The sequence below is a fragment of the Primulina eburnea genome, unplaced genomic scaffold (assembly GCF_022965805.1).
Source record: "Primulina eburnea isolate SZY01 unplaced genomic scaffold, ASM2296580v1 ctg128_ERROPOS2300000, whole genome shotgun sequence".
Taxonomy (NCBI): domain Eukaryota; kingdom Viridiplantae; phylum Streptophyta; class Magnoliopsida; order Lamiales; family Gesneriaceae; genus Primulina; species Primulina eburnea.
The window spans coordinates 1,028,675-1,045,637 of NW_027330812.1; the positions used below are offsets into that span (position 1 = coordinate 1,028,675).

The following is a 16,963-nucleotide window of genomic DNA, read 5'->3' on the forward strand; positions in this document are numbered from 1 at the left end:
AACAGCATAATAGAGGATATGGAAACAACCCTCTGTAAATCCGATGTTAGGCAAGATCCCAATTAAGTATATTGTCAATAATGAATGAATGAATGACAAATTAAATCTATACACCAAATTATTTGACTTTTACTTGGCAACAATGTTTGTATATAATCTCTATAAATTAGAATCTACGTGCTTTTGAAATTATATTTATCTAATTAAATTAATGAATTTTTAATCGGGTCCAAACTTCAAACCACATATTCGGTTTATTTATAATGTACAAAATAAATAAATATATTAACATTCGGTTTATTTATAATGTACAAAATAAATAAATATATTGTTAATATGTATCAAGATTTTATCAAATGAAATTGAAAAAATTGTACTTAAACGCCGTCTGTGGGAATCGAACCCACGACCACATGGTTAAAAGCCATGCGCTCTACCAGCTGAGCTAAGACGGCTTAGTAAATACTGTGAAAGTTAATATTATTAATATCTATTTTTATATTTCTGGAATCCTTTCATCTAAATTTAAGAAATGCACGTTTAATTCGATCATTCATATAAACAGAACTCTTTTGTATTCTTCGATTATGTGTACATACAAAATACACAAAGAAAAGATAGATACAGTAGTTGTTTGTTTAATTTTCAATCCTTTTTTTTCCATATTTTATGATAACGTTTATTTCTGTATATGTGTAGACTGACTAAAAAACTAGTTCACTCTAAAGTGTTGCAAAAGGGATCTCATCCAGCAATCCATTCATCATGTACCTCTCCACATCTTTTATGACATCTTCCTTTTCAGGGAACATGTACATCATCTTGTTCCATTCAAAATCCCATGCGCTGTTCACATCTGGTGCCTCATTATGGATGTCTTTGTTGAGCATGTCATAAGGTTGCCTGCTTCATCAGTTTCACTGACCCGATTCCCACCATATAGCTTTAGAATTTCTAAATCTTTGCACAGTATCTTGACCAAATCATCCAAGGACTTCGGCATAGCCCACTTCGTGTAGTGATGATATGTTACTTGATACCTCCTTGCTTTTATATTCATTACTTCATATCCACATTCCAATACGAGCCTCTTCTTCGCAACTTCGTCACTTGGATCCCCGGCATGAAGAAAGCTGAAAGGTATGTTTAGCTTGAGCAGTGCCTCTTCAGCATAAGGAATAGCTGACTTTTTGTTAGAATCTCCTTCATATCCTTTTCACTCATCAGAGTTAATGTGTTCTGAATGTTCTGTTTTTGGCAGTCCTCTTCCCCAGAACTTCTTAGTGTTGTCGTTTGATCAGCTTCCTTTCGTAACTTGTGTAACTGATTTGATGAGTCTGTGTTCAAGTACTTTGGCCCGTGCATCATAGTGTCCTATCTTGCCACAAGTTAGCTGACTTTTTCAGTTACCTTCGCAATGTTAGAGTAGTTGTCTAACGAGCAACTTGTGATTTGGACTTTATTGACTCTAATGTAAAATTGATCTTTATTTTAATAATATTTTAGAGTTTTATCTATTTATGACATTTACTTTATCTATATACACATGTAAGCGGCATAAATAAAGTTCTTGAATATATAATAGGTATCATGAGGTTTGTCTCTCAATGTAAGATCATGAAACTCATTAGGAAGCGTATCATATATTCTAAACAAGTTCTCAGTTGAATCATACGCCTAAAATTAAGGCAAAGGTCGCTCGAGTTTGAGACTAGCTTTTGTTATGTAAATGTCAAGTTTCATTGGTAATGGCATGGAGATGTCCATTCATACAAATAGATGGTCATTTGATGATTCACTGAACAATCTTCCATTAAACTGTCCAAGTATTTATCATTTTTCGAGTGGAATAGTATGCGATTACGGTTGAACACCATTAGTTCTTTAACTCGGGACAACATAGAGGTTATACGTACTAGCATGCACTTTGATCCATTTACCGACTCCATTGAGGGGTCATCAGGTGACAAGGTTGGTTGTAGTTTTGAAATATCTAGGAGCAAATGCATTGTAATCGGGGATTCACTGTTTGCCTATGGGTGAAGATATTCTCTGTGATCTGATGAATTTATAGTACAAGGAAACTATGGCCAGAGTAAGACATGTTCTTTTAGAAATGTGTTTCCTCAGTTGCATATATCATGTAACTGTTATTACTCAAAGTTATATCACATCGTTATCGAATTCATATGCAACTTTCGATATATCAATGGTTTCATATTCGATCATGATATATGAGTTAAAAGAACCGTACTGTACGCTTACCATAACTTAAGGTTAATGCATGAACTATCAATGATACTTAGGGGATCATGGGACTATGCTACTAAATGCTCTTACCATGATCTGATTGGTGCAATCAGACTTGAGTTCTGACATTCTTGATCAAGGGGTTGATGAAAAGAATGTGGCAAATTGGGGTAAGCCCGAATAAGAATAAATGTTATTATGAATCACATGGAGTTGTAAACCCACAGCTAGAAGTACCCTTAACCATTGATGATCCCTTAATAAAAATCGTCAACATAATCTTTTACATTTTTTTTATCTAACAAGCTAGTGCGGAAAATAAATGTCCATCGGGAGTGTATTGCCGCACTCGATCCACTCAATCGTCAGCGCCTCCCATAATATCATCAAATCCTGCATCATACAAACCTAGTGAGTCTAATGACTCAGTACGTTCTAAACATGAGTATCAAATAATACATATACATTCACATGCATTTAAAAATCACATTTTATTTAAAATAGATTTTAAACATAAATAAACCATTTAAAATAATTTTAAGCATAAATAAATCATAAATCATAAAAATCATTTTATCGTAAAACTTTCAATCTTTTATCATTTTTGGTGAATTTTGATCCTTGAAAAGTGACTATCCTTTATCTTCTGGTCGATTGATCAGCCTTCAGCTCAAAATGGCCCATGGGGACGGGCACTAGGCTCCACCATGAAAATACGATCGTCGGGCTCCCTCGGAGGCCTTCTCCCATAGACGGGCTACCTCTGGGGTCTTTTCCTATAAATGAGCTCCCTCTGGAGCCCTCTCAGCAAATGGGCTCCCTTTGGAGTCTTTTCCCTCACTACATCTCGACAAAATTATAAGTTCACCGTTCTTTCTTAAAACGGATTCCCCGCATATCAAATATCATTTGTCACAGTCAATTCACATCCATCAAAATATTTTTTTCCTTTTCTTTTAAAAGCATAAAATATCATAACTTTCCAAAAATAGCATTTTAACAGTAAAAATTGCACAACTTTACCATAAATAATAAAATATCATATGTTCATCAAAATCATCATTTCAAATCATAAAATATCATTTAACATGCATTATGATCCTTTGTGACGCTGTCAAGCTTTTACGAAATTCCCAAATATAAAATGATTGTTTTGCCCCTAGACATAAAAATTCTCTATTTTAACTTTTTCTTACTTTTAATGATATGGGCTTATCTCAAATAATTATTTAAGCTTAAATCTAATTTTTCATTATTATATTCAGCTTAATTCAAGGCTTTTCATTTAATTCTATAATTATCAATTCGTGAGGCGTTAAATTCTCGAATAAATTCAAACTTTAATATATTGATCCCAAATTTTAAACATAGACTTTTTATTACCTAAACTACCCTATGAGCCATGAACCACCCCCGTGCACCATGGTTCAAGACTTTGTTCTTTAATTCTCGTTTTTGACCCATTATCAGGACCACCGAACCATCTCTCGATTCCACTGAGCCACGGTCGAGCCACTTCGAGCCTGACCCTAGCCAACCCATCTAGGTACCCTCCTGACCAACCTGGACCCATAAAATCTGACCCTAGCTCACGCACGAGCCCTGCAACCAGGTCCCAAAATCTGCGCGTGATCTTCCCACCTTCACTAGGACTCTTAGCCAACTAGGACTCTCCTACTCGAGCCACCATCGAGCCCACCTGACCCTCACCGACCTTGGACCAAGTCCAGACCCAACCAATCCCAGCCCAAGCCCCTAAACCCACGCTGCGAGTCCTACCATCAGAACAAGAGCTGGGCGCACCACCTACGGCTGTTGTTGCTATATTTGCGTGGAGGTTTCTACCCATGCCACCATCGAGCCCAGCCCTTCCTAACCCTCATTGGACCATCCTAAGGCACTGTCTAGTCCACCTAGCCCAGCCCCATACTGAGCCGCGAGCCCCCTTGCCCGAGCCTCACTTGATCACGCATGGGGAAGAGTCCCAACTCTCGTGGACTCTTCCCTAGTGTTTCCCTCGAGTCCTAGCCATGCTAGGACTCTTCCTAAGACCTAACCACGACCAAAACGAACCCTCTTCAAGACTTAGTTGAGGCGCAACACCCCATGCATCCTAGTCGAGCCCTCAATCACACTAGTGCACAAGGAAAATTCTCAAAACCATAGGACTCACCTCCTTACCATTCCCCTCGATTTCCAGCATGTGTTTTCCTTTAAATTTGTTCATGTTTTATTTAAAAATCATCCCTAGTTGGCAGTGTGGCCGTTGGATTCATAACGTTTTTCATAAAAGCGTAAAATCATCGTATTTTTGAAAATAATCGTTCTACCGTAAAAATAATCAAGAACCTATATTTTCATGCATAAACAATTAATACATGCATAATATGATTTGAATGATACGTAAAAGAGTTTATAAAACATGACTGCATTTAAAAACTCGAATATTCAATCGTTGACGAAATTGGACTACCGGACGATGAAGAATCCTAGCTTTTCTTCCTTCTCTTATTTTTTGAAAATTTGTGTGTGAAAAGTGTGTGATTTTAGGCTGAAAGGCTGAATAATGAGGTGGAAGAAGTCCTAGGTTCTTATTTATAATTTTAATTGCATGATATTGGATTTGGTTTTGGGCTTGCAAGCTTAGAAGCAATTGGGCCTACCCAATTTAGTTAAATTGGGCCTAATAACATTTATTTAATTAAATAATAAAATTTTACGAAAATTACTTTTCAAAAATAGTGCATTTGATATTTTAAAAGTCTTTTGTTTGCCCAAAACCGGCTTTCCGGATAAAATCGAGCTCGACTCGTAAAATAATTCGAACTCTAACATTTTTAGAAAATTTAAATCATTTTTAATCGTATTATGAAGCCTTAAAAATATTTAATGAAAAATAAATATTCTTGTCTTAGCCGTCCCCGGTCTCCTTTCCCCTGCCTATTATCGAATCTTCGGGAGAACTCCTTCAATTTCATGAAATCATGCCATATAAACATTTACTCATGTAATCATATATTTAATAATTTAATAAGTATCATGCAAGCATTTAAAATTGTAAAAATTTACAAATTTGAGGCGTGACTTCTCGAGATTCTCGCAACTGGCAATAGAAACAACCTTTTATCATTACCCTTCTCTGATACCAATTGTAACGACCTATACTTACTATACTACTTAAAATATGCAAAAAATAAAATTTTTATATCTAATTAATTTCAGAACCCTTAACTTTTAAACTCAAAAAAAAACCTACACATCATTTTCAAAAATTTCAGGAATTAAACCTATAAAATTTGAAAAAAAAAAAAATAAACAATTCAAATACTGATATTTTGAGGAATAAAAAAACATCCACATCAACGTTCATAAAATATTTCCAACGAACCAACAAAATAATTTGTTCACATCCATGAGTAAACAAAATAAATCATAGTACTAAATCAGTTTTAACACTCATAAACTACAAGGTCATTGGGTGTGTACCGCCTAAAGCCCGAGTTCACTTACTGTTCATCCCCTTCATCTTTCTCAACAATGTCATCTGTATCAATCAAGCCTAATGAGTCTAAAGACTCAGCATGCATAAACTGTAAGTATCAAATACTATATAATTAAAGCAAACCATGCAATTTACACAAAATTAATACGTAAAATAACTTAGGCATAAATAAATACGACGTGACTTCCCTACATAAATAATTTCATAAACGTGCTTCATGCTTGACATAACATAAACATAATTATTTTGCATAGAGTTATGCTCATTGAAATGTGACACCATAACATAATTCATTTGATCAAATAACACCACGACGCTTGACCGACAAGGATCACCATAGCCCTTGGACTGGATATTCACTACCAATCATAAGATACTCATAAGATAAATTGGAAAGGTTCCCGGACAAGTTCTCCGTTTTTCAGACCCGTACATGCATAATTTGGTCACAAGACAACTTACATAACTCAAAAATAATATTTTTGCACGTTATATTTATTTAAGAATGTCGTGGACCTCGTTGGATCTAGTCGATGCTGCAGCTTGCGCTCCACCTATTCTTCGTGAGACCAGACCACTTCCGACCCTTCAAAGACTGATAAATAACATCCCGGACGATCCACACGACGCCTAAGCAACAAAAACTCACGAACTATTGAAAAAATTTGCGCAGAAAAATTTCAACATACAAATATATGTTTTGATTCAAATCTTTCATATATAAAAATGTTTTTCATGCATAAATATCATCAAATAGCAGTATATAACAAGATTGATGCTTCAAGAAAGATTTAGAATAAGTCTTTACGTATAAAAGCTCAAATAAACAAATGTCGATGCAAAAAAAGGTGGAGGATGTATGGAGAACGATCGCAATGTTTTTCCTTGACTAAACTTGTAAAAGTATGGATGTACGAGAAGAGAAGTGGTGGTAGCAGCTAAGGAGACAAAAACCCTAGGTTTCTTCTGTGTGTGTGCGAGCGCACGCATTGTGGGTGTGTGTGCGTTTATCATTTTTTTTTAAAACTTTGCAAATTTAATTAAATGCTAAAATAACAATTTAATTAAAACATAAAATAATTAATAAAACATTAAACACTATACGCAAGAATTAAATCTCTTAATTTTTAAATTTGCTAATAAGATTCTTTAAAATGTTTCAATTCACCTAACATTTTAAACTTGACTTTATAATACTAAAATTTATAAATCATTTAAATTAACTAATTTTTTGGTTTAAAATAAAAAATAACATTTAATTTCAGCACATCAATCATCTCTGCTTTACTATTCCCGACCAAACATTCAATATTCGCATGAAAAACTCAACTCAAGAAATACAATTAAATCCCATAAAATAAATATATAAATATTTAAAATAAATTAAACATGTTAACTACATTATTTAATTAATTTAAATTAATTAACTTATTAAATTATGCATACGACTTACATATATGGTTTTTAGACATTAGAATAAACAATCTCAAATATCAATGCAAAGAAATAAAAAAAAAACGAAACAAAAAACAGAAATATATCTACTATACTAAAAGAGGGAATAAGTTGTATTTGGCCAGTTTCTTTGCGGTTCCCGGTTAAAAGCCCAAACACGTGTCGTGCGTTTGTTTCTTTGATAATCAATATGTTGTGCTGTCGTTAGTAGGTCAATCGGTTGTTCTATCCACCTTTGTTTTGGGGATGTAGATGTCTATACTGATCATTAAATTAGGCTGTTGTTATGTTCTTGTATAGATTCATTTTGGTTTTGCTATATGTACAGAAACAAATTGCTTTCAGCAAGAATCTTCAGCAATTTAAATTTATGGCACGATGATTTTTATAGTTGCGTCGTCTTCTCTTGACACAAATTTTATCTCCAGGCTCTCCCCATATATTTGGATAAAATATTTCATCCTGCCGTTGCAGTCATTCTCTCGGTAACATTTGTTCTTGCTTTCGGTGAGGTACGTTTAGTTCTATACTTTATGTGAACATAATTGTTGGGCTAGAACTGAGAATCCTTACTTTTGCCTTGATTGAATAGATTATTCCTCAAGCAGTGTGCTCTAGATATGGGCTGGCTGTGGGCGCAAATTGTGTATGGCTCGTGCGTGTCCTGATGATATTTGCTTTCCAATTGCTTACCCTGTAGGGAAGGTACAGTTTACTAAAACAATTTAGTTTTATTGATTGGTCACAACTAAATGTAAGACACATTTGTTTTATATAGCCGGAATATTCACGGATATAGTTGGATTTAACCATCTGACAGGATTGGAGTTTGCGTATTGTCCCCTTCAATTATTATCTTCAGTATATTCGCAACGGTTGTGACTTGATGTTTGTTTATATTTTGTTTTGTTCAGATTCTGGATAGCGCGCGTTTTGGGCCACCACGGCGTTTTGTTCAGGTGACCTCAATTGAAAGCACTGGTATCTATCCATGGCCTGGAGGTATTTTACCTAAATAAGGCTACATTTGGACAGACGTATTAGCATTTAAAATCAAGGTATTTGAAAATGCATTGATTTGAAACGACATGAAGTTTAAAGTAATTTCCAAGTTTGTATAAAGAATGTTAGACTAAAACGTGGCATTTGAATGTTTGCCCTATCTATCATACAAAATGGATTTTAGATGTATATTTGGAATCCACTCAGTCCAAATTCATATATCCAAACACAAGCCAAGAGTAATGGCAACTAAATATGTTGTAAGCCTTACTATTCAATATTCTTGACCAAAATACATGTTTAAAGGTCAAAAGTTTGTTTTCAAATTTGCTGTAAAGATATTCATCTTGTGTCTTTGATCACTATCATTTCATGGTTTATTTTGGTTGATATTATGAAGGCAGGTAAATGAGGTGAACTTACTCACAATGAAACAACTATAATAAGTGAGAGCTCTAAATCTGACTGAAAAGGTATGTTCAGGTGGGGAAGAGCTCTAAATTTGACTGAAAAGGTATGTACAAGTGGGGAAGGATCATTTCATAATATCTTTTCCCCCTCTTTTTTTCTCTCCCTGAAATGCTTATCTACCCATTTTTTCTTTTCTCATTTGAGCATGTACCGGAGATGGACAATGCATATACTTATGGTGCTATAAACACATACCTTTTGCATAACTGTGAAGAAATATTGAGGTGATTTCTTATATTCGCAGACAGCAGAGGAGGCCGTGACACCGATTGAATCGACTTTCTCTCTTGATGTCAGTTTAAAATTGGATTGGTAAGTTTGATTCTAATCTGGTCCATTTACCATTAAAAAAATACATATCTACTCCCACAAATGCCAATTATGAATCGTGAGCATGGGCATTTAAAGATGGTCGTTTCCCCCGAAATCTTGGGTTTCTTCTTCTTCTGGTGTTATTTGGAGTATGGATTCTTTTGGGCGAGTGAAAGAGATTTGGGGGATGGTAATTGGGCTTTTGGAATTGATTTGGATTGATTAGATTCCAATATAAAATTTAAGAAATTGTTATTATTGATTCTCTTGATTTTGTTATAATCATTAGCCTCGTTATTGATGGGAAATATTATAAAATAGGCACTCATAATATCTATCACAGTCTTCATAATCTTATATTGATTTGTGATAATCACAATAACATCGAATTCGACCTTTTTTACTTTTGTAGTTTTATATGTGAATAAAAAATGAGCCACTCGGCTTGATTTCCGTAGAAGAATTTTCATGGTACTATTTTATTTCTCATTTCATGTCAATGTAGAAGAACTGCTACCAGAGGTGATTTGCGTTAGCAGTGATCTAAATGTGAACTGTGGTTGATTAAAATTGATACTCTTTCTGTTTAACTTTATGGACAACAATGTTTGTTTAGTTGTTTTCATAAAGGTTGAATTTTGAACTGGAATGCCAGTCTTGTTTCTCTCTCTTGTATATGAAAAGCCGATTTTGTATCCTCACACATTAGCTTATAAATGAAGTTTAGGCTTGCTTAGATACTGGGTTCTTCTATGTTATCAATCATGGAATTGGCAATTAATTCATGGAGGAGGTTTTCTTCCAACACAAAAGTTTTTTTTTTATTTTTTTGCTTTTTTGATTTGCCCGTGGAAGAAAATATGAGGCTTTTAAGGAATGAGAAAAAACGAGGCTATACTCCTGTTTTTGATGAACACTTGGATCCTATCAATCAAATACATGGTTGGTGCTATTCCCTGCTACTTTCGTCTTTCTTGTGGTTTATGATATTGTATTTGTAATATATATTAAGGAAGTGATCCTTTAGAGAATCATCATGATATCTTTAGTATGGCAGTGCTATGGCTCTTTTGTTTTTCAAAAATATAATTTCCTCCACGATATTATTATATTAATAGCTCGATTGTTTAGCTTCTGTGTATTTTTTAAGCTTATTTCTAAAATACCCATCAGTTTAATGTGATATTGGTATGCACACTAATGTTTTTTTTTACATTAATGTTTTAATTCTTGAAGTGTTTTTTTATATATCAGACTACTCCTGAATTTGTTTAATGGTATCATACGTTAAAATGTTAAACTCTATTATATTCCTCTAGATTACAGGAATATAATTATTATAATATCCCCATTCCAATATATGATTTACTAATATTGTTTTTAGATGTCAAATCTGTCATGTGCTCAAGCATGTGCCTCTGTCAAGCCTTTTTCAAAAATTAGCAACGCCATCTTATCGATTCGAATAGATTTAGGCACAGCTGCATCAATTAGTGAATCAAGACTATTGAACCCCACAGATTCAGCCATTTTGGATTGTTGCTCCGGCGTGGCAGAGCTATGGCGGTGGGGTAAGGTGCCGCTCGGCTTCAAGGCCTCAACAGAAATGGATCGGGTGCTCGTGTAATGCACCTCAAAGGTATACATTTTTGGAAAACATGATGTAACTTGTATTTGAATTATGAAACAGTATGTTACATTTCTTTAGAAGAGTGCTTAACAAGGAATCAAAGCTCTTGCTCTTGTTATACTATGAATCAGGCATTGAAACAACCGTAAATACACACTAGCTCTATCCAAACAACCATGTACATTAAATTAATAATAAAATCTTTATCTTATGGTAACGAAAATGCTTAGTCGTTGTACATGTGTGCAAATGTATTAGGGCATCTGCATTTGTTATTGTTATAACACCAACCACCTCATCAAAAGACTTAGGATCCAAATGTTACGTACACATTATATTAACACATCTATTCTCTCACATTCATTTGCGAAGTATTCTTCGAAATGATTGTTTAATGTGTTTGGATGTTTGAAATAATTTGTGAAAGTGTGAATATTTATAGATGAATATTTAATTTTTTTTATTAAATTTCCCGTTAATTAGTCGTTAAAATAATTTTTTAATATTTTAAATAAAACTAACCGTTATTATATTTTATATTATTAAAAATAAATACTCTTTATTTTAACTATTTAAATAAATTATTAAATTAAATAATATACATATATATAAAAATACATGTAATGGCGACCATTCTTTTACATTTTGAAATTCAAAAAATAATAAAATAAAAAATTAAGTGATGTGGGCGTTCAAATAGAAATTCACACACATTGATATTAACATCTACATTGGTGTTCAAACCTATTTTGAAATTCAAAAAAAATAATAAAATAATAAATAAAATAAAAAATTAAGTGATGTGGGCGTTCAAAAAAAAACCCACCCACATTGATATTAACATCTAATTGGTGGTGCCCTTGTAAACTTTTGATTATGTTTGATCAAGTCAATGTATATAAAAAACGATCTCCACTTCGTTACTCTGTGTATTTATTTATTGTTTTCTTCATAGTAAATTGCAACCACTTCTCTGTTAATTTCTTTTGCTTACATGTTACTGACATGTACTTTCTTCTTAATATGAGCTCCGAACAATTAAATCAAATCTCATGTTTAAACATAATAAAACTCAAGGTTACAAAATTCATAAATACTTCAACTAAATTATCGAAAAAAAAAAATTATTTCTATTGGAATGATGTTTACATTTACAAGTTTTCAAATTTCTTTGAGTACATTAAGATTTTATGTGCTCTTATCGATTGCTTAATGACTCATATTACAACTAATATTTAAGTTAAAGTTACAACGTCGTCAACAATGTCAATAAATGTGACACCCTTACCACCACTATCATGATTTAAATATTGGATAAATTATTTTATAATAACTTATTTATGAAGTATATATCTCATTAGATTTTAAGGTGAGTAAATACATTATATTCAATTTGAAACATTTTATTAAACTTCTCTAATTTGAATACCAATTCAATCTTTTTTCTAATTATTTTCATTTTTATAAATTCCTTGTTTTTCATATTTTTTTTATTTTGTTAATCACAATACCAACTTGAAGTACTAATCGTATAAATATGGATATAAAATAAAATAAAAAGATATTATACTCCTAATAATTATTGCTTTTAAAATTACATTATTAAATAAGATCTGCATAAATATAAACACACAGTTAATTATTATGGGAAAAAAATAAATACTTATATGTTAAACTATAAATCTGGGCAAGCCACCTCAATTCTTGAGGTGCCCCTACCTAGTACATATCCAAAAGAGGGAATAAGTGAGAATTGGCCAGTTTCTTCCCGGTTGCAGGTTAAAACTCTATACGTGTCATATATTTTGCCTTCCACCACAACAGAGACCAGCGGATATGAAACGTGTTATGTGTTAGCAGAGAACATAAAACAAGCAGAGTATACTTCGTTCTTTCCTTCTCGGGCTCACTCCTGGCTGGCTTGCTTTTGTTTGAAGCTTCTGATTTCTTCTGTCCACAGCGTCAACGAGCAAAGGGCAACAACGAAGGTTGGCTTGCTCTGTTCGTGCGTTGTTGGCATTGGAAAGCTCCTACTGTGTTAGTTTTCTCCCTCTTCTTTTTGTTGTACGTTTCCCAATTTTCCTTCAGTATCGGGTTTCTCCTCTTCTTGCTCTTGTTTAGGGTTTATGATTTCTTGAGGTGTTTTGTTTTTGTTGGGTTGGTTTTCTTTTACTGTTTTTGTTTTGTTTTTCTTCATTTCTCTAACTTCCTCGCGTCTGCCCCTTTCTTGCTTTTGTTTGTGGTTCCTGATTTCCTGATATGCTTCGTTGTTGATGTCCTTGTTACTCGAGAATTTCAGTCTCATCACTGTCTTCTTGCTTAACAAATCCTTGTTCTTGTTTGGGTTTTTTGATTTCTTCACATGCTTTGCTTCTGTTGGTTAAAGGCCTAAGGTATTTTTTTTTGACAACATTGTCATTGTCATAAACAGCGGTCTACACTTCTTTAAATTACATTGAGTTATCCCTGAACAATTTAATATAGGAGAGCATATGGTATATAAGATGAATATTGTTATCAACGAAGCGCTGAGAATGATTTCACACAGATTGGCCTGTAAAACAATACCAAGTTCATTATTACCGATGGTTAGACCATGGATTGGATAGCTAAGTATAACACAACAATATTCTTGTTTGCATACCAGCTGAGTATTATCAGACATCACTGCTCTTGTCTTAGACACTTTTTTGGTTGTAAATTGCCTCACAAGTTTTTTTTTTATAATTTAAAACTACTCTGTTGTTCATAACAATGTTATTTGCATTAACACATACCAAGAGTACTATCATACATCCTTATAGAACATTTTTTTACCTCTGCGTAAGTTATTTCCACTTACATATTTTTCGTTAGCCTTCCAATTTAAAAAAACGAATGTAAAAACAACAAAATAACTTGTATTACTTTTTTGGCTAGCGTATAGATATTACTTCTCGTAAATGTTTTATAATTGCCTTTTCTTAATTATATTCTCCATTTTCGAAAGTTTTTATTCGAGGCCTTACGTTTGCTGCCTATGTAACATGAGGTTTTTTTTTTGGGGGAAGCATATGAATATTTTAGATTCCATGGATTTTTAGGTATATGAGTTAATGAAAAACTAAAATTTTCTGGTTTCTAGCAAAGGGTAGGTGGCAGCCTACATTTTCTGTTTTGTTATCATACTTCATCATGCAAGTAAACACCCATGAAATTAATAGCACATCCCACATGTATATGGTAGGCATTAGAATTGCTTTAGTTTACATATTTTTAATATGCAGCAAAACCAAACTATATACCAAATTAAAAATGAAACTATTACCTTTTAGATTTACTAGCAAGAAGCACGTGCGATGCACGTAAATAATAATTATTTAAGAAAAATTAAAATTTGATTTTTTGTAAAAATAATTTGAATCATTTTTTTATTTATATTGATTTAGTCTTTTGTCATATTAGATGAATAAATAAATTAAGAACTTATATACTTTACAAAATTGTGTCTCAAATTGAAATTACAGTCGTTAATTTTATGTTATATAATAAATTATAATTAACATCATATATAAAATGAATTGAACTGAAACAAATTTTGAAAATATATATATATCTAAGTACCACGTATAAGGTATGATAACCTAAAAATCAACCAGATTATGGATTTTATAAATGCATAAATCATAATTTATATAAGTGAAGCACATTAAGGACAAATAATTATCAATTTAAAATATTTATGACTAACTCATCAAAATATTATCAAAACTAATGAAATAATAATATTGATAATAAAATATAACCTATAATACTCAATTTAAATATTATTTAACCTCCTACGTAACTTTTTACATTTTGCTTTAGAATTATATATCATAGATAAATTAATTTTCATATACATTAGTTAATGAATAATTTTTTTAAAAGTATATAATTTATATTTTTCATTAAGCCATCAATTATGAATTATATATATATATATATATATATATATATATATATATATATATATATATATGTATGTATGTATTTGTATGATTTTAGTGATTGTATATTTTTGGGATCAGGAAAGAATTCAGATGGGTTGAATAAACTCTTTAAAAAATATTTGCTTTTAAAATTTGTTTTCAATCATTTTTACACGGTTGAACGATTTTCTCAAACAGTTATAAATATGAACCACGTGAAAAGTGTGGAAGACAGTTCAATATTTCTAATGATATTTTCAACCAGTTGACAATCTAAACAACAAGATATAGTTTGAAATGTAAAAACTTGTGAATGTAAAGACACGGAATTTTATGGATGTAAAACACTCATACGTCACTCCTTCTTCCTCTGTAATAAGGATTCCACTAAAAGACTTTGTCTTTTATATATATATATATATATATATATATATATATATATATATATATATATATATATATATATATATATATATATATATATATATATATATATATATATATATATATTAAGTGCGACTAAAATATTTAAATTTCGTATTATAGCTAACTATCTTAATTTATCAGATTCGTATTTTATGATATTAATATTAGTATATTAAAATTCATAATTATTGATATAAATTCTACTAAATAATTTATTAAATTCTTTACTTTCAATTCTTAGTTAGAAAATAATAAAATATATTATTATTAAATTTCATATTATTATATACTTATCATGTTATTGTACTATTGCATATATAATTATTTTTTTCTTATATTTTCATTTGATACTATAATTTATTACTTAATTAGAAACTACACTAAAATATAATTACAAAATTGTATTAAAATAATAAAATAACATGTAGAAAGAAAATTAAAAGAATAAAATATTTAAACTTAGTATAAAGATGGATTATTTGAGAAAATTAATTTAAGAATTACATTCTATTCTTGAAGTGATATAAATTATAACAATCAATGTATATTGTAGTGATAATTCATTAGCAATTATTAGACTATTAATTATATATGATGTGGAATAATTAGGCTACTAATTAATTATATATTAGGTGGAATAAATAAAAAAATTTGATATTTCCTTTTTACACTTACAATAATTAGAAATTTACAAATATATCTTTATTGAATTTTTGGATTTGTATTGATGACGATGTCATTTTTATCTTTTGACAATTGAAAAAATTGCCAATTATCTACACTTACATAGGTTTATAGATAAAAAAAAAATATATTTTTATTATCAAACATATATTCATTTTTAATGCATAGATTTCCCATAAATTATGTAGAAAATTTCCATGCAATTAATCTAACAACACACAATTTAAGGGAATGGTAGAAAATTTACAATGAAAAAATTTGTTATTATTTTTACACTTTTATAAGTATAATAGTTAAATATATATTCTTTTAATATTTTTAATGATTTTTTTAAATTAAAAAAAAATCTATTGTTTTAATATTTTTTCTAAGAATTATGTATCAAGAAAATGTTATTTCTCTAATGTATTTTTATTATCAAATATCTATTCAATTTTTATGTAACATTATTTTCAAAGTTTCTTATATTGTAATTTTTATTAAAAAATAAAAACACTATTATAATCCTTATGTATTTAATGTTTGTGTAGAAGATTTTCATGCAATTAATCTAACAACACACAATTTATGAGAATAGTAGAAAATTTACAAGGAAAAATTTGTTATTCATTTTATACTTTTATAAGTATAATAGTTAAATATATATTCTTTTTAATATTTTTTTGTAAGAATTATGTATGAAGAAAATATTATTCTTCTATGTATTTTTTATTATCGAATATCGATTCAATTTTATGTAATATTATTTTCAAAATTTCTTATTTTACAATTTCTATTAAAAAAATAAAAACACTATGATCATCATGTGTTTAATGAGTTCAAAAAAATAAATACCTCAATTAAATACATAATCAATACATTACAAATCCATTATCCCAAATTTGTCCCTAAATTTTATATATTTTTTCCACCAATGCCCATGCAATTAATACAAACAATGCAATGTTTTTGGGCAATGTAGTAAAATCACAATCAAAAAACTTTGCCCATCATCCACACTTTTATAGATATATAGATTATCCAACTTGCTTAGTTGTTTATTTCTCACTTCTTACTCTTACGTAGATTCATTGAGTTCTTTCAATAGTCGTTAGTTTTAATGTTCAATAGCTTGAATCACACTTAATATTTTAAAATGTTGAAAAACCAATTATATGACGTTCATAAGCCCGCAACATAAATATAGCGCTGATCATAAAAACCTTATACTTCTTATCATATGTTCATTATTAGTACTCTATTTTCAAATTTGTGATAATTTCCTTATATTGTTGCCATCTG

At 30.7% G+C, this 16,963-nt stretch overlaps 2 long non-coding RNA genes and 1 other non-coding gene across 4 annotated transcripts in view; 1 reads left to right on the top strand and 2 right to left on the bottom strand.

Annotated features, from left to right (window-relative positions):
* Nucleotides 1-382: 382 nt before the first annotated feature.
* Nucleotides 383-455, bottom strand: TRNAK-UUU (transfer RNA lysine (anticodon UUU)). Its single transcript has one exon. It is a non-coding gene; the product is annotated as a tRNA-Lys (tRNA).
* A 2,001-nt stretch (nt 456-2,456) lies between these two features.
* LOC140820617 (uncharacterized) overlaps nt 2,457-16,963 on the bottom strand; it is a 28,626-nt gene continuing 14,119 nt past the window's right edge. The window contains exons 2-4 of the long non-coding RNA XR_012115535.1: nt 6,269-6,382; nt 5,320-5,353; nt 2,457-2,643 (exon numbers count right to left, since the gene is read on the bottom strand). This is a non-coding gene — a long non-coding RNA (uncharacterized lncRNA). The remainder of the gene's footprint in view (nt 2,644-5,319; nt 5,354-6,268; nt 6,383-16,963) is intronic.
* On the top strand, nt 7,444-10,745 carry LOC140820634 (uncharacterized). 2 transcript variants are annotated; one of them, XR_012115545.1, is made up of 5 exons: nt 7,444-7,719; nt 7,800-7,912; nt 8,122-8,723; nt 8,925-8,992; nt 10,377-10,745. It is a non-coding gene; the product is annotated as an uncharacterized lncRNA (long non-coding RNA). The 2 variants fall into 2 exon arrangements; XR_012115546.1 differs by having other exon boundaries at nt 10,513-10,745.